Genomic DNA, 22,594 nt, shown 5'->3' with positions numbered 1-22,594 from the left:
CTACATTTGAGGGTTCTGGCATTTGGCCATTATATTTCTTGGTGTTTTGATTTTAGAATCCCTTTCAGTAGGTGATCGATGAATTCTTTCACTGTCTATTTTACCCTCTGTTTCTATGACTTCTGGACAGTTCTCTTTGATAATTTCCTGTAAAATAGTGTCCAGACTCATTTTTTCATCATATTTTTCTGGGAATCCAATAATTCTCAGATTGTCTCTCCTAGACCTATTTTCCAGATCTGTTGTTTACCCAAGAAGGTATTTCACATTTTTCTCCATTGTTTGATTCTTTTGGGTTTTCTTTTGATTCTTCTTGTCTCCTCCAGTTATTCAATCCCATTTGTTCTATTCTGATTTTCAATGAAGTATTTTCTTCATTCACTTTTTAAAATATCTTTTTCTAATTGTCCACTTGTGTTGTTTTGTTCTATGGAATTTTTTTTTTCCATTTCACCAATTTTTTTTTTAGAGAGCCATTTTCTGTTTCCAGTTCACTAATCCTATTTTTCAAGGATTTGATTTCTTTATCTACTCTGTCTTTAAATGAGTGGGATGACTTCTCCAGACACTCTTGCCAAGCCTCCCTCTCATTTTCCCATTTTTCTTCTAACTCTCTTGTGAGAGCCTTTTTAATTTCTTCTATGAGATTCATCTATGCTGAGGAACAGATGATCTCCTCCTTTGGGGATTCACCTGGAGACAGTCTGCTTTTAGTCTCCTCAGGGTTTAGAGTCTGCTCTCTGTCCATATAAAAGCTGTCAATTGTTAAGGTCCTTTTCAGTTTTTTGCTCATTTTGTCAGAGAAGAATCAGAGGCAAACTAGCAAAGTAAAAAAGGAAAAAAACAAAAACAAATGGAATCTGCTTTTTTTGGGGGGGAGGGGCTGGGTGGTGTTACCAAGCTTCCTCTACAGACTGTGGGGCAGCAGTGAGCCACTAGCAGGACTGTGCTGCACCTGTGCTCTGAGACTCTGAGAACATGCTGAGATGCTGTGAGGGAGGGGTGGCCAGGTCCCGAGAAACTCCAGCTATTTGGGGTTGTATTCTTCACCCCTGGTGTTTTTAGCTTCTCTGTTGGGCTACTGACTTGCTGCCAGGGCAAGGTATCCAAGCCTGTAGCAAAGGTCTCCCTGCAGAGACGGCTGAGATCACACTCCAAACCCCTCTGGTCTGCTTGGCTGTGAGCTGCCTGCTGAGTTCTTGCTGCCACTGCCCTCAGCCTGTGCCTGATCTAAAACCGTCCTGCCCTCGAGCAAAAACAGACCTTTCCTGGTGAATCTCAAGGATGTCTTCTCTTGGTAACTATTTGTGGGTTTTTTTTTTCAGTCAACCATTAATTCAGAGGCTTGTTATGAGATGGATTGTGAGAGAAAATGCGGAGCATACACAGCTGTGTGCCTCCTTGCTGCCATCTTGGCCGGAAGTCGACTCTGAGCCTAAAACTTCTTGACTCCCTGAGGGTCATCTCCAGTCATCATGATCTACATTTTGGCACTGGACCCACTTGGCTCTGGAGGGAAAAGTGAGGTAGATGACCTTGTACAGTCCTCCCTCTCTTAAATTCAATTCACTTGAATGAAATGGTCATGACACTGCCTCCCTGATGTCATGGTCCTCTTTGAGAACAAAGGATAAACAACAATTTGTCTAATCAAAAAGCTAGATGGTTTTGGGGGGAATTATACCTCTGAATTTTGGGAGGAAATGTATGTATCAATAAACAATAAATATTAAGAGCTTATTTTCATGCTAAATGCTGAACATGCAAAAGGATACCAAAGACAGTCCCTGACTTCAAGGAATTAATAATCTAATGAGAGAGACAAAACAGAAAACAATAACAAAAATCTACATATTCTAAATAAGATGTTTAGAGTATAAATAGGAAATAATTAAAAGAAGGAAGGCACTAGAATTAAGAAGCCTTGGACAAGTCTTCCTTTAGAAGATTGGATTTTACTTGGAACTGAAAGGAAACCAGAAAAATAGACAGAGATGAATAGGAAAAGAGTTGTAGGCATAGGAGACAGCCAGACAAAATGAAAGAATTTTGCATTTGAGTCTGCAACTGAGAGGGAGTCATTGGAGTTTATAGAATAGGGGTTGACTTGCACTTTTAAATTTTAGGAAGCATTATTTTAGGGAGTCCTAGAAATTGGCAGAAAACCAAAGATCCTCCTAATCATTCTGGGTATAGAAAGACACTTATTGGGGAATGAAAAGTAACATGACTCTCCCTCAAATTGAGGCAACATACTATACCCTCCTTGTTATGCTAGCTGTTATGTAATTGACTTTCTTTGTAATTCTATGCATTTTAATTTATGTTTTTAAAACTATTATTGAAGAAGAGTTCAATAAAATTAAAAAAACAAAATGATAAATGAGTCCATGGCAGAAAAAAAACAAACTCTCTTTTTTCTCATTTACCTAATAGAAACAAATACTTTTAATATCTTTTTCAGAGGGATTTTGTGAGAGAATTGGTTAGCAAAATTTAGCATGCTATATAAATATAAGTGATGCTTACTATTAGTGATGCAATCAGTGATCAATGAGAGGCAACGTGATAAAGGCTGACTTTTGAGTCAGGAAGCAAAGAAAGGAAAAATACAAGAAATCAGAAAGAAAAAAAGAGAGGAAAGGAAGAAAAAAAAAACACAAAAAATAAAAGGAAAGAAAAAGGTCAGTGACTCCAGGTATGATATTGTACAAGATACAGAAATGCTCTTCATATAAGTGTTTTTTTATATAGAGCTCTATAAAAGTTGAGGTCATAACAACAAATTGCCTCAGTAAAGGCATTTCTATATCCAAGAGAAATAGGTAGCTGATATGTCCATTAGGCTGACTCTCTAGTATGGTATCAGATGTTTCAAGGGAGCTTTTGGCAAGTACTACATTTTAGTCAATTCAGGATTGCATTCTCTGATGTATGTCAGCAGGGCTGATGTCTTCTTGATGAGAAATGGAGTCATGTGCTTTAGAAACTAGATTGTGGGAGGAAGAGTTGACAACATGCTGTGAAAGCTGAAGAGCCTGACATATTTTTGCCTAGACAATGCCTTGTCCTACTTCTACATGTTGAAGGACTGCTAGGGTTCTAAAGGTAAGGCAAAAAAAAATTCTCCTTAAATTCCTGTGAACCAGTATCTTTTAACAGCTGATCTGAAAAGCCTCGTGGCTTGCTGAAGACCGAAATAAACATTGTTAACTATCATAGGGAATTTAGAATTCTTTGCAAGGTCATTTCATAGATATTTGCTGATTGAATCTGAAAGTAACTAAAATGAGATACCTTCAAGAAAAGTTATGCATTGAACACTAATCATACAAAATTATTGTGGGGAATAGAGAGATAAGGTGAAGAACTTACAAGAATGTATGAATTCTTTTTCTGTATTTTATTATTTCTGTGTTTCCCCTATGACCTGTATAATATGTGCAGGCACATATTTACTTGAGCCTTGGCCAGCTAGAAACATATTTACTTAACCTGAGCTGATGACATTTGTCGGTATTTGACATTTATCGATATTTAGTCTATTAGCTTGACCACTATCTGCTTGATTAAACCTGAAGGCCTGATTTTCTATTTCCTAGAAATCAGGAGATTTCAGGGAAACAGAAACCTTCCATTCCAATCTCCCCAAATAGTAACAACCAATTAGATGCCTTCCCCTCCCCTTCTCAATATTCTCTTACTTGTGATGTAATTTCTTGTATAAAAGCTATATATCTTTACTACTTCTTTAGCCCTCCTATTGCGAGCTTTCTCTTTCTTATCTCACAATGGGATGGCTCATCCTCCGGAGGTTTTCAATAAACAACTTTTCTGCCTTCTATTGAGTGATCTCTAACTAATCATTTTAAGTAAGGATCTTCTATATCCTTCACAATTACCATTTTAAAATATAATTTCTATGAAAATATTTCTTAAATTTCTTTCAGTCCAAATAAAGATGTTTTAATCCTTTTCCTTTTCACTGTTTTCAACTCATTATTTTCATTGTTATTTTTTTTTCCTTATTTTCTCACAATGTCTATAATCCTTAGAGTGTAATTATAGGTTTCATTTGGATTTTCTCTATGCCAAATTTAGGTGGGATGGGGCAATATAATAATAGCTCATCACAAGTATTGTTCAGGAAGAAAACAGTGGGAGAAAAGGAATCAAAGAAGGTAATCGAAGTTAAGTTCAAGAGGATTAAAATTAAGCAAAAGTTCAGTGTCATAAGAGTATGATATATTCCTGTCAAAAATTCTAGTTTCTTCACTTTCAGAATTGGGACCTGAAATCCAGTCTGTACCATATTGAGACTAAAGTCTTTTGTTTTTAGACCCCAAATCAGGAGGAAAACATCTTAAGAATTATAATTATGCTGAAGTTCAAAGGGTTGTCATGATGGGTAGTGGGATATCCCTTACTAGAAGTCTTCAAGAAAAAGCTGAATGTTAACTTGTCAAAAGATTATGAAATTAGTGAGTATTCTTGTTCGGGTACTTGAACATGGACTTAGAATATCAGGGCTCCAAGATCTCATTTAACTCAGACTAAGTAAGCCTGTAAAGTGATATAGACAACTAAAGCATTCTAAATAAGCTGTTTTATATGTATTATTACCATCTTCCCAATTAAAGCTAATGGAAGTTATAAACCATGTCTATAGCAAATTGAGTGAGAAGAGTGGAAAGAGAGCCAACAAATAAAGAGTTTTGTCTAGGAGTTTGAGAAAGGAAAGAATGATAAATAGTATAAGTGTCTTGGGACATGGTGGAGTATAGTGATTCTTTTTTTTTTTTTTTTTAAGAGTAGTAGTTATCTTGATTCCTGATAAGGGCTTCTGGGTCTTTTCATTGATCTTGGAGCTGAACATTTGTATCTCTGGCCCTATCTTTCCCATTTAGTCTATGTATATTATATAGAATGGAGTTACTTTTTTCATTCTCTATCTACCCTATGTTCTTTTAGCTTTTTTTATAACAGTTTCTTATAACCCCCAAACTATTATATCTTGTGAAACTTTGGCTGCCACTGATCAATGTAGAAATACAGGAAGAATTTTTTTGTTCAGGTTATACTTAAGAATGATGCTTTTAGAATTCAATAGAATTTTAAGTTGATCCATCTGCCCATGGGCAGATACAGACATGGAAAAAATCACCAAAAATATATCTTTAAAACTATTAGATGCATTTCACCATCATTATCTCAACTATGACTTCAAAATCTTAAGAGATATTTGGGGAATAGATTATTTGACCTAGAATTCATGGCTATATTATTGACCTCCTCATTTATATATAAAATTTTTAGATTTCAACATTTCACCATTGCTCTAGGAAAACCCTAACCTGGCTTTCTCTTCTTTCACGGCAGATTCTGGCTCTTCCTTGTTAAAGAGAGATTATTTTCCCCTCATCCAGTCATTTGTTTAGTCATTGACATGTAATAACTCTGCCTATTCATTCCCTGTACATTTAGAGATAAATTCTCCCAATATATAGGATGCATGTCAAACTAGATTTGACTTTCCTCTCTTCTAAGTTTTACAATACAGTAGTCAATGTATTAGTATTGCTCCAAAATTTCCTATAATTTCTTTTTTTTTGCCAAGTAGTTATTCCTATTTAATCAGAATTAGGTTCGGAAGAGACATTTCTCTTATGACTTGCATCACACTTTGGACAATGAAATTAATACGACAAATGAAGAACTGCTTAATAACTGCTTCTGGAGGAAATAGAACTTTAGCAAATGTTAGGATTATTTGTTATTTTTATTGAATTTTTCATAGTACTTGCCTAAGGGAGTTCTCAAATTCATCTATTTCTTTCCAACAGTTTTGTAGTATATTATAACAATATTCCTTCTATTCTTTGTTACATTTATTCTTTCTCCTAGTTCAATATTCTCTCCATTCTTCTGACTTGCACATAAGAATGGAGAGAATATTGAACTAGGAGAAAGAAAGGCAATAAGCATTTACATAGAATCTACTATGTACTAGAAATTACGCTAAAGGCTTTTTGAACTATTATCTCATTTGATCCTGATAATCTTGAGAGATAAAGGGTATTAATATCTCATTTTACAGTTAAAGAAAACTGAGGAATGGAGGTTAAATGACTTGCCCAGAGTCACATAGCTAGGAAATATCTGAGATTTGATTTGAACTTAAATCTTTCTGACTTTAAACCCAACTCTTTATTTACTGTACCATGACTAAAAGATATCAATAAAGTAAATAACATTAGACTATTAATTAAGTTATTAAAATAGTATTACAAGTAGGCAATCATAATAGAGATCTCTTTCAAACCTGCTATGTATCTACTAATCAACACTCAATTTAATTTTATATATTGGTTGTCAAACTGAGCACCAATAATTACTAGTAGGAGGAGGGACAGAGAAACTTTGTATGAGTTTCATAGACTCATTTATGCATAACAGCAATCATATTAAAGGACAGAATAATATATAAGCAAATATAACTTTAGAATACTAAATAAATAATACATCTCATGAATATGTACATTTTTTAAATGTACAGATTGTTGTTTTTTATGAAATTTAGAAAAAGAAAAAACAGATCACCAGGATCCAAAATGAAAGAGGTGAGCTTACCACCAATGAAAAAGAAATTAAAGCAATAATTAGGAGCTATTTTGCCCAACTCTGTCACAGCAAGTCTGACAATCTAAGTAAAATGTATGAATATTTACAAAAATATAAGTTGCCCAGGTTAACAGAAGAGGAAGTAAAATACTTAAGTAATCCCATTTTAGAAAAAGAAATTGAGCAAGTCATTAATGAACTCCTTAAGAAAAAACCTCCAGGGCCAAATGGATTCACAAGTGAATTCTACCAAACATTTAAAGAACAATTAATTCCAATACTAGGTGAACTAATTGGAAAAATAGATAAAGAAGGAGTACTAAAATAACAAACACTGTTTATCTACAACAAGCATTATTTGTAATGCAGAGAATCTGGCTGCATTCCCAATAAAATTAGGGATGAAAGAAGGATGCCCATTATTAGTACTATTATTCAACATTGTATTTGAAATGTTTGCTTTAACAAAAGAAAAAGAAATTAAAGACGTTAGAATAAGCAATGAAGAAATAAAATTGACTCTCTTTGCAGGTGAGATGATGATACACTTAGAGAATCCTAGAAAATCATGCAAACACCTACTGGAAATAATTCACAACTTGAGCAAAATTGCAGCATATAAAATAAACAAGGAGTCTCCAAAAAGTATTATTTTTTAACTGAAATTGAAATCTGTAAAGAAAAGAGAATGAGACAAATTTCTTCTACAAAAATAGGGTACTGATACCTAAACCACAAAGAGCCAAACAGAAAGAAAATTACAGACCAATATCCCAAAAAAAATTGATGCAAAAATTATAAATAAAATATTAACAAAGAGATTATAGCAATTTATCAGTAGGATAACATGCTATGACCAAGTAGGATTCACACCAGATATGCAGGGCTGATTCAATATCAGGAAAACTATTACCATAATTGACCATATCAATAACAAAAACAACAAAAATCATATGATAATATCAATAGATGCAGAAAAAGCTTTTAACAAAATAAAACATCCACTTTTAAAAAAAAATACCCATAAAAAAAAAAGCCCATAAACAAGAGATAGAAGGAGAAATTCTATTTAAAATGATTGTAGACAAAACAAAATCCTTGGGGGTCTGCCTGATGAGACAAATCCAAAAACTATATGAACACAATTATAAAACACTTCTCACACAAATAAAATCAGATCTATACAATTAGAAAAATATCAATTGTTGATGGGGTAGGCTGAGATAATATAATAAAAATGACAATTCTGCCTAAATTGGTCTACTTGTTCAGTGCTATAACAATCAAACTGTCAAAACATTATTTTATTGAAGTAGAAAAAAAAATAATAGCAATGCATCTAGTAAAACACAAGGTCAAGACTATCAAGGGAATTAATGGAAAAAAATACAAGGCTTAGCAGTATCAAAAGCAAAACTATATTATAAAGTAGCAATCATCAAAACCATTTGGTACTGGGTAAGAAATTGATTGGTAGATCAATGGAATGGATTAGATACACAAGACCCAATAGTCAAGGTGTTCAGTAGTCTAGTATTTGCTAAACCCCCAAAATCCAGCTTCTGAAATAAGAACTCACTATTTGACAAAAATTTCTGGAAAAACTGGAAAGCAATATGTCAGAGACTCAGCATAGACCTACATCTCACACACCATACCAAAATAAGGTCAAAATAGATTTATGGTTCAAGCGTAAAGGATGATATCATAAACAAATTAGGAAAACAAGGGGGTAATTTACCTATCAGATCTTTGGAGAAGGAAGGAATTTATGACCAAAGAAGAACTAGAGAACATTATGAAAGGCACAACAGACAATTTTGATTATATTAAATTAAAAAAAAAAAACTTTTGCACACATGAAACCAATAGAAACAAAATGAAAAGGGAAGCATAAACCTAAAAAAAAAATCTTCACACCCAGTGTTTCTGATAAAGGTCTCATTTCTAAAATATACAAAGAATTGTGTCAAATTTATAAAAATACAAGTCATTCCCCAATTGGTAAATGGTAAAATCACATGAACAAGCAATTTTCATATGATGAAATTAAAGCCATTTTTAGTTATATGAAAAAATGGTCTAAATTACTATTGTTTAGAGGAATGCAAATTAAACCAACTCAGAGATATAACTGCACACCTCTCAGATTGACTAAAATGATAGGAAAAAATAATGTAATGTTGGAGGGGATGTGGAAAAACTGGGACACTAATGCATTGTTGGTAGGGTTATGAAATGATCTAACCATTCTAAAGAGCAACTTGGAAGTATGACCAAAGGGCTATAAAACTGTGCATACCCTTTGACTCAGCAGTATTATTATTGTCTCTGTATCCTAAGGAAATCATAAAGGAGGAAAAGTGACTCACATGAACAAAAATGTTTATAGCAGCTCTTTTTATCATAGGAAAGTATTAGAAGATGAGTGGATGTCCATCAATTGGGAAATAGTTGAATAAATTATGGTACATGATGATAATGGAATATTATTGTTCGATTAAAAAAGTGATGAACAAGGCCTGGAAAAATTTGCATGAACTGATGCTGAGTAAAACAAGCAGAACCAGGAAAATATTATACACAATAAGAGTAAGAATGTATAATGATTAACTATGAAAGACTTCGTTCTTCTCAGTAATTCAGTGATCTAAAGCAATTCCAAAAAGCTTTGGACAGAAAATGCCTTCTGAATCCAGAAAAAGAATTAAGGAGACTGAATGTAAATCAACACATCATATGCTCATTTCTTTTTCCTTTTTTAAAAATTTTTCCCATGATGTTTGCCTTTTATTCTGATTTTTCTCTTCCAATATGATTAATAAAACAATGTGTATTAAAATAAATAAACTTGGGTCAACTCTTGGAGATGGAGCCAAGATAGCAGAGACAACACATGTTTCTCTCTGACCTTCTTTATAATCCTCACAACAATTACACAATCCAGCCTCTGAATTAGCTCTGAACGGGCAGAACCCACAAATATTGGAAATGCAATAAATTCTCAGCAGAAGATAATTTCAAAGATAACCAGAAAAGATCTGTTTCAAATGGAAATGGGAAGGAGGCAGCCAGCGCAACCAGCTGAGTAAAACACCAGTGTAGAAAGTGCAGGACTCCAGAGCACGCAGTCTCAGTGTGATGGTGCCAATTCCACACAAAGGCCAGCACAGACAATGCAGAGCCCCAGAGCATTGCTGACTCCCCTAGCATTGCAGACATCACATGACAGAGAACCTCATGGGGAGGAATATACAGAAATCTACACCAGTGTTGGCCACAATGCCCTGGTTACAAGCAAGTAGATCAGCAGAGAAATTATAAACATTCAACACAAACACAAAAGATCAATAGTGAACCCCAAAATGCCAGAATCTCAGGGAACCTGGCCACACCCACCCAGCACTTGGAGTGAACTAGCACTGACCCAGCCCAACTGTGGTGCTTAGAAAACCTCTCTTGTCCTAAAGGAAGATATTAATTTAACTTAAAAAAATAAGCAAAAAAAATAAAGAAGACTCTAACAATTGACAGCATTTATGGCAAAAGAGAAAACAGATTTCAAACCCTGAGTTGACTAAAGGCAGATTCTCTCCAGATGAAGCCCCAAAAGGTGATATAACGTGGTCCCCATCATATAAAATTCTCATAAAAAAAATTAAAAAAGGATCTTAAAAGAGAGCTAGAAGAAAAAATGGGGAAAGGAAATGCAAGTTTTGCAAGATGATTTGAAAAAGGCAACACAAAATAGACTTAGTGAAATGGAAAAAGCATATAACTTATTAAAAAATAGATTTGATAAAATGGTAAAAGAGATTAAATCCCAGAAAAACAGAATTTGTGAAATAGAAAAAAAATTCATAGAATAAAACAACTCATTTATAAATTCAATTGGACAAATACAAAATGAAGTAAAAAAAATGAAGAAAATAACACACTAAAATTCAGAATTGAACAAATGGAAACAAATAACTAAATAAAACAACAAGAATCAGTCAAACAAAACCAAAAAAAAAAAAAAAAAAAAAGAAAGAAAAAGAAAAAATAGGAAAAAATAACAATTGACCTAGAAAATAGATCTAGGAGAGACAATCTAAGGATTATTCTACTCCCTGAGATACATGATGAAAAAAGAGCCTACCTACTATCTTTCAGGAAATCATCAAAGTGAACTGCCTGGATATCATAGAAAAATAAAGTAAAATGACCATTGAAAGAATTCACCCATAACCTCCTGAAAGAGACACCAAAATGAAAATCCCAAGGAATATGGTGGCTAAATTTGAGTTCTATCAGATGAAGGAAAAATATTATAAGCAGTCAGTTTGTAAATTGTGGTACATGATGATAATAAGATATTATTTTAATTTCAATTCAATTCAAATACAGAGGAGCCACAAGAAGAATTAATCAGGATCTAGAAGCTTCTACTTTAAAGGATGAAAGGGCCTGCAATTCTGAAAGGTGAAGGATCTTTTAATGAAGCCAAAGATAAATTATCCTGCTAAACTGAGCATTTTCTTTCAGGGAAGAAGATGGATATTCAATGAAACTGGTGAATCCCATGTATTTTTGATGAAAAGACCAGAGCTAAACAACAACAACAAAAATGACCTCCAAATATAGAACTCAAGAGAAACATAAAAAAGGTAAAACACAAATAAGCAAAAACAAACAAACAAACAAACAAAAAACCAAACCTCTTGTGAACTGTATTTGTTATGGATATACATTGAGAATACATGTATAATCTGATGTTACTTTTATAATATAAAAAATAAACTAGAGATGGAAAGAGGATTCTAACAGAAAAAAAAAGTGGAGGTAAAATGAGGGAAATTACATCTCACAAAGAGGCAAAGGAAACCTATTATATTTGAGGGAAAGAAGGGAGGGTGAAGAATATCATGTGAATCTTATTCTCATTAGGTTTGTCCCAAAGAAAGAATATTAGATATATATAATTTCACCCAGAAACATTTCTCATCTTTAAAAAAAAAGTGGGAGAGGAAAGGAGAAAAGGAAAGGGGTAGGCTGAATAGAAGGGAAAAGAGTAATAGTAGGGGAAAGGTATAAGAAAGGTGGAGAGACTCTAAAGGGGGAGGACTGCTTGAGGCAAGTAGTTCTCAAAAGTAAAATACTGGGGAGGAGGGAATGGGGAAAAAGAAAGAGAAAAGTATAATTTGGGATTAATAAGATGGCAGGAAATATAGAATTCTAACTGTAAATGTAAATGGGGTGACCTCTCCCATAAGATGCAAGCAGATAGCAGACTGGATTAAAAGCCCAAATCCCACAATATGTTGTTTACAAGAAACACATTTAAAGCAGAGTGATGCATATAGAGTAAAGGTAAAAGACCAGAGCAGAATCTATTATGCTTCAGATGAAGTTAAAAAAAAAAAAAAAAAAAAGCAGGGGTAACCATCCTCATCTCAGAGTAAGCAAAAGCAAAAATTGATAAAAGAAATAGAGAAGGAAACTATATCTTGCTAAAGGATACCATAGATAATAAAATGATATCAATACTAATTATATATTCACCAAGTGGTGCAGCATCTAAATTTCTAAAGGAGAAGTTAAGAGAGTTGCAAAAAGAAATAGACAGCAATACTATAATAGTGGGAGATCTCAACCTTGCTCTCCCAGAACTAGATAAGTCAAACCACAAAATAAATAAGAAAGAAGTTAAAGAGGTAAATAGAGTACTAGAAAAGTTAAGTATGATAGATCTTTGGAGAAAATTGCATGGAGACAGAAAGGAGTACAATTTCTTCTTGGCAGTTCATGGAACCTATAAAAAACTGACCATATATTAGAACATAAAGACCTCAAAATCAAACGCAGAAAGGCAGAAATAGTAAATGCATTTTTTTTTTCCGATCATGATGCAATAAAAATTACATTCAACAAAATGCCAGGGGAAAATAAACCAAAAAGTAATTGGAAACCAAATAATCTCATGCTAAAGAATGAATGGGTGAAACAACAAATCATAGATACAGTCAATAATTTTATTCAAGAGAATGACCATAATGAGATAACATATCAAAATTCGTGGGATGCAGCCAAATCAGTAACAAGGGGAAATTTCATATCTCTAAAAGCTTACTTGCATAAAATAGAGAAAAAGATTAATAAATGGGGTTGCAACTAAAAATGCTAGAAAAATAACAAATTTAAAACCTCCAATCAAATACCCAACTTGAAATGCTAAAAATAAAAGGAGAGATCAATAAAATTGAAACTAAAAAATCTATTAAATTAATAAATAAAACTAAGAATTGGTTTTTATGAAAAAACAACAAAATAGATAAACCTTTAGTTAATTTGATTAAACTAAAAGGATAGAGGAAAATCTAATTGTTAGACTCATAAGTGAAAAGGGAGAACTTTTCACCAATGAAGAGAAAACTAGAGCAATTGTCAGGAATTACTTTGTCCAACTTTATGCCAATAAATTTGGCAACCTAAGAGAAGTGGAGGAATTCCTACAAAAAAAAAGATTACCCAGATTAACAAAAGAGCAAATAAATTACTTAAATAGTCCCATTTTAGAAAAAGAAATAGAACAACCTATTATACAACTCCCTAAGAAAAAATCTCTAGATCCAGAGGGATTTATATGTGAATTCTACCAACCATTTAAAGAACAATTAACTCTAAAGAACAAAAAAAAATTTTAAGAACTATATCAAGTATTTGCAAAAAATAGGGAATGAAGGACTCCTACCAAATTCCTTTTATGATGTGGACATGGTACTGATACCTAAATCAAGTAGGTTGAAAACAGAAAAAGAAAATTATAGACCAATATCCCTAATGAATATTTATGGAAAAATCTTAAACAGACTATTAGCAAAGAGATTAGAGAAAATCATCCCAGGATAATACACTATGACCAAGTAGGATTTGTACCAGCAATGCAGAGCTGGCTAAATATTAGGAAAACTATTAGAATAACTGACTACACTAATAACCAAATTATCAAAAATCATATGATCATCTCAATAGATGCAGAAACAGCATTTGATAAAATCCAACACCCATTCCTCTTAAAAACAATAGAGAGTATAGGAATAAATGGACTTTTTCTTAAAATAGTTACTAGCATCTATTTAAAACCATCAGCAAGCATTATATATAATGGGAATAAATTAGAACCATTCCCAATAAGATCAGGAGTGAAACAAGGTAGCTCACAATCACCATTGCTATTCAACATTGTATTAGAAATGCTAGCCTTGAGAATAAGAGAAGAAAAAGAGATTAAAGGAATTAGAGTACGTAATGAGGAAACCAAATTATCACTCTTTGCAGATAATATAATGGTATACTTAGAGAATCCTAGAGAATCAACTAAAAGCTAATAGAAATATTCCACAACTTTAGCAAATTGTAGGATATGAGATAAATCCACATAAATCATCAGCATTCTTATACATCAATAACAAAATTCAAAAACAAGAGATACAGAGAGAAATTCCATTTAAAATAACTATTGATAATATAAAATGTTTGGCAATTTATCTGCCAAGGGAAAGTCAGGAACTATATAAGCAAAACTACAAAACACTTTCCATACAAATAAATGGAAAAAAATATTGTGTTCATTGATAGATCAAACAAATATAATAAAGATGACAATACTCCCTAAACTAATCTATTTATTTAGTGTTATACCAATCAAACTACCAAAAATTATTTTAATCACTTAGAAAAAATAACAAAATTCATCTTGAAGAACAAAAGGTCAAGAATTTTAAAGGAATTCATGAAGAGAAAAGCAAATGTATTTGACTTAGCTGTACCAGATCTAAAACTGTATTGTAAATCAGAGGTCATCAAAACCAATTGGTACTGGCTAAAAAATAGACTAGTTGTTCAGTGGAATAGGTTAGGCTCACAGAACAAAATAGCCAGTGACTATAACAATCTAGTATTTGACAAACTGAAAAGCCCCACAGTTTGTGAAAAGAATTCACTATTTGACAAAAACTGCTGGAAAAATTGTAACTAGTATGGCAGAAAGTAGGCATAGACCCACACCTAACACTGTATACCAAGATACGGTTGAAATGGGTTCATGGTCTAGATATACAGAATGATCCTATAAACTGTAATGTCTGGAGTACCTCTCTGGAGAACCTTGGGATCAGCCCATGTTCTTGATCTTAGTGGTGGAGTGAAGGAGGCAGGACAGCCACCATGAGGCTGATCAAATATGAAGTCTGGTGTCTGAAGTCTGGAGCCTGAAGTCTTCTCTGTGTCTCTGGCTGAGAGCAATGGCTGAGAGAGCCTTCTGTGTCTGAGATTCCATTAAATACCTCAGTACCTATTATATCACTACAGCACACTGAACACAGGTAACCATTATATCACCATATAGAAAACCATTATATCACATTAAGTAGGTCAGCACCATGCTGACCTAGATTCAAATATACCTTTTCAGAGTTCAGACTCTCTACAATAAACAAATTAGAAGAACGTAGGATGGTTTACCTCTCAGATTTGTGGAGGAGGAAGGAATTTGTGACCAAAGAATAACTAGAGATCATTATTGATCATAAAATAGAAAATTTTGATTATATCATCTCAAAAAGCTTTTATATAAACAAAACTAATGCAGACAAGATTAGAAGGGAAGCAATAAACTGGGAAAATATTTTTACATCAAAAATATCTGATAAAGGCCTCATTTCTAAAATATATAATTGACTCAAATTATAATAGTTCAAGCCATTCTTTAATTGATAAGTGATCAAAGGAATTTTCACATGAAGAAATTGAAGCTATTTGTAGCCACATGAAAAGGTGCTCCAAATCACTATTGATCAGAGAAATGCAAATTAAGACCACTCTGAAATATCACTACACACCTGTCAGATTGGGTAAAATGGCAGGAACAGATAATGTTGGATTGTTGGAGGGAATGTTTGAAAACTGGGACACTGATACATTGCTGATGGAATTGTGAATGGATCCAACCATTCTGGAAAGCAGTTTGTAACTATGCTCAAAAAGTTATCAAACTATGCATCCCCTTTGACCCTGCAGTGTTTCTACTGGATTTATATCCCAAAGATATCTTAAAGGAAGGAAAGGGACCCTCATGTGCAAAAATGTTTGTGGCAGCCATCTTTATAGTGGTTGATTGGATGCCCATCAATTGGAGAATGGCTGAATAAATTGTGGTATATGAATATTATGAAATGATATTGTTCTATAAGAAATGACCTGCAAGATGATTTCTGAGAGGCTTGGAGAGACCTTCCTGAACTGATGCAAAGGGAAACGTGCAGAGCCAGGAGATCATTATACATGGCAACAACAAGACTATATATATGACGATCAATTCTGACAGATGTGGCTCTCTTCAACAATGAGATGATTCAAACAAGTTCCACTTATGCAGTGTTGAAGAGAACCATCTACACTCCTTCTTGATCTGATTTTCCTTGTCCAACCAGATAGCTGTATAAATATGTATACACATATTGATCTAACATGTATTTCAACATATTTAACATGTTATTGAACTACCTGCCAGATAGGGTTGGGGATGGGGGGAAGAAGGAAAAAATTTGCAACAAAAGGTTATGCAAGGGTCAATGTTGGAAAAATTACCCATGCATATGCTCTGTAAATAAAAAGTTTTAATAAAAAATAAACTTATTACAGTTAAAAAACAAGCATATTTTACTAGAATAGTTAATATGTCACATCTTACTCGACAGGAAAACATTCAAGAGAACTGGAAGAAGAATAGCATTTTAAACTGACTGAATCTTGAATGTCTATTACAGTTTCATGAGTTCCATTAATGATGCATTGGAACTCATGAATATTTGTAACAATTCCACCTGACATTAATTTAAGAACAACAGGGATTGATTACTAAAAGCATAGGCTCCTCTGTGAGTAGCAGTGATAATGCTATACTATTTCTTTTACAGAAGTAACTTCTACCTTGAAAGAAATGATAGTATTAAAGATTTCAGAGACATCCTGAGTCATGTCTTGAGCTAATTTTTCAATTCCTGAATAAATATTTCTGATTGACAAAATTACTTCAATCATCTCCATATTTGTAAATAAAGCCAAAACAACTCTTAGACTTATCATAGAATCCTTTCTAGGAGATGGGATACTATTTTTTCTTTTCTTTCATGATAATACCTCCAGGCTTCCAAATTTCTAGCAGCTGTTTTTCCTATTAAAATTATTGAGGGGTTTTGAATTGAGACTGGTAGGGCCACAGAAGCAATTCCATATATCCCCTATCATCCTTGTGGAAGAGAGGTTCAAACTCATCCATTACTAAAACAAAATTGACCTGGATTCACTAGTCCCCATGGTAACTCTCTAATGTCTTTAGAAACCATTAAGAATTAGAAAAGTAAATGTTCTCTTTGTAGCATTAGAAGCTTAATGTGGTTAAAGAGGTGAGTGTCAGTTAGCATAAAAAAATTAGTGTCCTCTGCTGATATCAGGAAAAGTAAAGTTGTGTGTTATGCCAACACTAATATCTATACCAGTCTTTGAATTCTTATTCCATTTTATATAAAAGCAAATGGTTGGAAGAGGACATGAGAGGGAGTAGAGAAAATCTTTAAAAATAACTTCAGATGGGAAAAGAAAAAGAGTAATAAAGGAAGGAAGGGGGAAAGACTCAAAGGGGGGGAGGGAGAGTATAAAGAGGATAAGTATCGTGATACAAGAGGGGTACATAAGTTTAAAAGGGGGAAAGAGGGTTGGGGGAGGCAAGAATAAGTAAAGCACAATCTGGGGTTATTAGGATGGCAGGAAATACAGATTTAGTAATTCTAACCGTAAATGTGAATGGGATGAACTCCCCCATAAAGAGGAGGCAGATAGCAGACTGGATCAAAAGTCAGAACCCTACAATATGTTGTTTACAAGAAACACATTTAAAGCAGGGGGATACATATAGAGTAAAGGTAAAAGGCTGGAGCAAAATCTATTATGCTTCAGGTGAAGTCAAAAAAGCAGGGGTAGCCATCCTTATCTCAGATCAAGCAAAAGTAAAAATTGATCTAATTAAAAGAGATAAGGAAGGAAACTACATCCTGCTAAAGGGTAGCATAAACAACGAAGCAATATCAATATTAAACATATATGCACCAAGTGGTATGGCACTCAACTTCCTAAAGGAGAAGTTAAGAGAGTTGCAAGAAGAAATAGACAACAAAACTGTAATAGTAGGAGATCTCAACCTTGCACTCTCAGAATTAGACAAATCAAACCACAAAACAAATAAGAAAGAAATTAAAGAAGTAAATAGAATATTAGAAAAATTAGGTATGTTGGATCTTTGGAGAAAATTGAATGGAGATAGAAGGAATATACTTTCTTCTCAGCAGTTCATGGAACCTATTCAAAACTGACCATATATTAGGACATAAAGACCTCAAAATTAAATGCAAGAAGGCAGAAATAGTAAATACTTTCTTTTCAGATCATGATGCAATAAAAACTACATTCAACAAAAAATTAGGGGGAAATAGACCAAAAAGTAATTGGAAACTAAACAATCTCATCTTAAACAATGATTGGGTGAAGCAGCAAATTATAGATACAATTAATAATTTCACTCAAGATAATGACAATGATGAGACATCATACCAAATTTGTGGATGCAGCCAAAGGGTAATAAGAGGGAATTTTATATCCTTAGAGGCTTACTTGAATAAAACAGAGAAAGAAAAGATTAATGAATTGGGCTTGCAAACTAAAAACTAAAAAAGACCAAATTAAAACACCCAATCAAATACTAAATTGAAATTCTAAAATTAAAAAGGAGAAATTAAAATATTGAAAGTAAAAAAACTATTGAACTAATTAATAAAACTAAGAGTTGGTTCTATGAAAAGCCAATAAAATAGATAAGCCTTTGGTAAATCTGATTAGAAAAGGAGGGAGGAAAATGAAATTAGTAGTCTTAAAATGAAAAGGGAGAACTTTCCACCAAGGAAGAGGAAATTAGAGAAATAATAAGGAGTTATTTTGCTCAACTTTATGCCAATAAATTTGATAACCTAAGTGAAATGGATGACTACCTCAAAATATAGACTTCCCAGACTAACAGAGGAGGAAGTAAATTGCTTGAATAGTCCCATTTCAGAAAAAGAAATAGAACAGGCAATTAAACAACTCCCTAAGAAAAAATCCCCAGGACCAGATGGATTTACATGTGAATTTTACCAAACATTTAAAGAACAATTGGCCCCAATGCTATATAAATTATTTGATAAAATAGGGCATGAAGGAGTCCTACCAAATTCCTTCTATGACACAGACATGGTACTGATACCTAAACCAGGTAGGCTAAAAACAGAGAAAGAAAATTATAGACCAATCTCTCTAATGAATATTGATGCTAAAATCTTAAATAAGATATTAGCAAAAAGACTACAGAAAATCATCTCCAAGATAATACACTATGATCAAGTAGGATTTATACCAGGAATGCAGGGCTGGTTCAATATTAGAAAACTATCAATATAATTGGCCATGTTAATAACAAATTAACAAAACCATATGATCATCTCAGTAGATGCAGAAAAGCATTTGATAAAATCCAACATCCATTCCTATTAAAAACACTTGAGAGTATAGGAATAAATGGACTTTTCCTTAAAATAATCAGCAGCATCTATTTAAAACCATCAGTAAGCATCATATGTAATGGAGACAAACTGCAACCATTCCCAATAAGATCTGGAGTGAAACAAGGTTGCCCACTATCACTGTTACTATTTAATATTGTATTAGAAACACTAGCTATAGCAATAAGAGCTGAGAAAAAGATTAAAGGAATAAGAATAGGCAATGAGGAAGCCAAATTATCACTCTTTGCCGATGACATGATGGTATACTTAGAGAACCCCAGAGATTCTGCTAAAAAGTTATTAGAAATAATCCACAACTTTAGCAAAGTTGCTGGTTATAAAATAAACCCACATAAGTCATCAGCATTCTTATATATCACTAACAAAATCCAACAGTCAGAGTTACAAAGAGAAATTCCATTTAAAGTAACTACTGATAATATAAAATATTTAGGAATTTATCTGCCAAGGGAAAATCAGAAACTTTATGAGCAAAATTACAGATCACTTTTCACACAAATTAAGTCTATCTAACCAATTGGAAAAATATTAAATGCTCTTGGATAGGGCGAGCAAATATAATAAAGATGACAATATTACCTAAACTAATCTATTTATTTAGCGCTATACCAATTAGACTCCCAAAAAACTATTTTAATGACCTAGAAAAAATAACAACAAAGTTCATATGGAAAAACAAAAGGTCAAGAATTTCAAGGAATTAATGAAAAAAAATCAAATGATGGTGAGCTTAGCTGTACCAGATCTAAAATTATATTATAGAGCAGCAGTTACCAAAACCATTTGGTATTGGCTAAGGAATAGATTAGTTGATCAGTGGAATAGATTAGGTTCAAGGGACAAAACAGTCAACAAATATAGCAACCTAGTCTTTGACAAACCCAAAGATCCCAGCTTTTGGGATAAGAACTTACTGTTTGATAAAAATTGCTGGGAAAATTGGAAACTAATATGGCAGAAACTAGGCATTGATCCATACTTAACGCCGTACACCAAGATAAGGTCAAAATGGGTTCATGACCTAGGCATAAAGAATGAAATTATTAATAAATTAGAGGAACACAGGATAGTTTACCTCTCAGACCTGTGGAAGAGGAAGGAATTTATGACCAAAGAAGAACTAGAGATCATTACTGATCACAAAATAGAAAATTTCGATTATACCAAACTGAAAAGTTTTTGTACAAACAAAACTAATGCAGACAAGATCAGAAGGGAAGCAATAAACTGGGAAAATATTTTTACAGTCAAAGGTTCTGATAAAGGCCTCATTTCCAAAATATATAGAGAATTAACTCTAATTTATAAAAAATCAAGCCATTCTCCAATTGAAAATGGTCAAAGGATATGAACAGACAATTCTCAGATGAAGAAATTGAAACTATTTCTAGTCATATGAAAAGATGCTCCAAGTCATTATTAATCAGAGAAATGCAAATTAAGACAACTCTAAGATACCACTACACACCTGTCAGATTGGCTAAGATGACAGGAAAAAATAATGATGATTGTTGGAAGGGATGCGGGAAAACTGGGACATTGATGCATTGTTGGTGGAGTTGTGAACGGGTCCAACCATTTTGGAGAGTAGTTTGAACTATGCTCAAAAGTTATCAAACTGTGCATACCCTTTGATCCCTGTAGTGTTACTACTGGGATTATATCCCAAAGAGATTATAAAGAAGGGAAAGGGACCTGTATGTGCACGAATGTTTGTGGCAGCCCTTTTTGTAGTGGCTAGAAACTGGAAACTGAATGGATGTCCATCAGTTGGAGAATGGCTGAATAAATTGTGGTATATGAAAATTATGGAATATTACTGTTCTGTAAGAAATGACCAACAGGATGATTTCAGAAAGGCCTGGAGAGACTTACACGAACTGATGCTGAGTGAAATGAGCAGGACCAGGAGATCATTATATACTTCAACAACAATACTAGATGATGACCAGTTCTGATGGATCAGGCCATCCTCAGCAACGAGATCAACCAAATCATTTCTAATGGAGCAGTAATGAACTGAGCTAGCTATGCCCAGAAAAATAACTCTGGGAGAGGACTAAAATCCATTACATTAAATTCCCAATCCCTATATTTTTGCCTACCTGCATTTTTGATTTCCTTCACAAGCTAATTGTACAATAATTCAGAGTCTGATTCTTTTTGTACAGCAAAATAATGTTTTGGTCATGTATACTTATTGTGTATCTAAGTTATATTTTAATATATTTAATATCTACTGGTCATCCTGCCATCTAGGGAGGGGTGGGGGGTAAGAGGTGAAAAATTGGAACAAGAGGTTTGGCAATTGTTAATGCTGTAAAGTTACCCATGTATAAATCCTGTAAATAAAAGGCTATTAAATAAATAAATAAAAAAAACAAAAAACAAAAAAAAACAAAAAAAAAAAACTTCAGATGAAATTTTAAATCTTACTTGAGATTCTTGAGTTATTTGACCATTATTGTCATTGGCTATGACTAATAAGCTGAATTCCGGGTGTTATTCTAATTTTATAATGAGCAAGCATAAAGGAAACTAAAGGTCCTACAAAAAATGGTAATCTGTTTATGTTCTCTTTACTGGTGGAGTTGCGACACAATTTCACTTGTGAGTACAGGAATAGGTACCCATGAGTCACAAGTGCTCTGATAAAGGTGATGACAGATGCAGCCCCCAAGGGGCCAAATAAATCTGTTGTTGAACTGATTCTGCATTATTTAACCATGGAATTTAATGATAGTATTTTTGGATAGAGTAGTATACATGAAATCAGGATTAATCTTCCTGAATTTAAAACTGATTTCAGACATTCCTAATTGGATGCTCCTAGACATGTCATTTAATCCTATTTGCCTTAGTTCTAGATCTATAAATTTAATTGGAGGAAAATGACAAAGCACCCCAGTTGTGTTTGCCAAAAATCTCATACAGGGTTACAAAGAGTGAAATATTATTGAAAAACAACTGAAATTTTCACTAATTGTGATGAGAAGAGTGGACATTCTATCTCCTCAAGGAAGTCCCTTTGCTGATAAGCAAGGAGATTAAAAGGAGTATGGTGTTGGAACACTCTTATAAGGGTCAGAAATATTATTTGTTTTTTTTCCCATTTTATTCATATTCTACTTATAAAAGCAATAGAACCTCAAACGTATCAAAAATATGATGACAGCTAACAACAATGTTGAGATCCATAGAGAGAAAACAACATATATCTACTTTTCACACTAATGACAGAAAAGTAGGGCTGATAAAAATGGCAAAAACACAGAAAGGAGACCAGAAATGCTTGTTTCTATTCTACAAATGTTATA

Source organism: Sarcophilus harrisii, chromosome 4 (genome assembly GCF_902635505.1).
Source record: "Sarcophilus harrisii chromosome 4, mSarHar1.11, whole genome shotgun sequence".
NCBI lineage: Eukaryota > Metazoa > Chordata > Mammalia > Dasyuromorphia > Dasyuridae > Sarcophilus > Sarcophilus harrisii.
Note: the sequence above shows the minus strand (reverse complement) of the source record.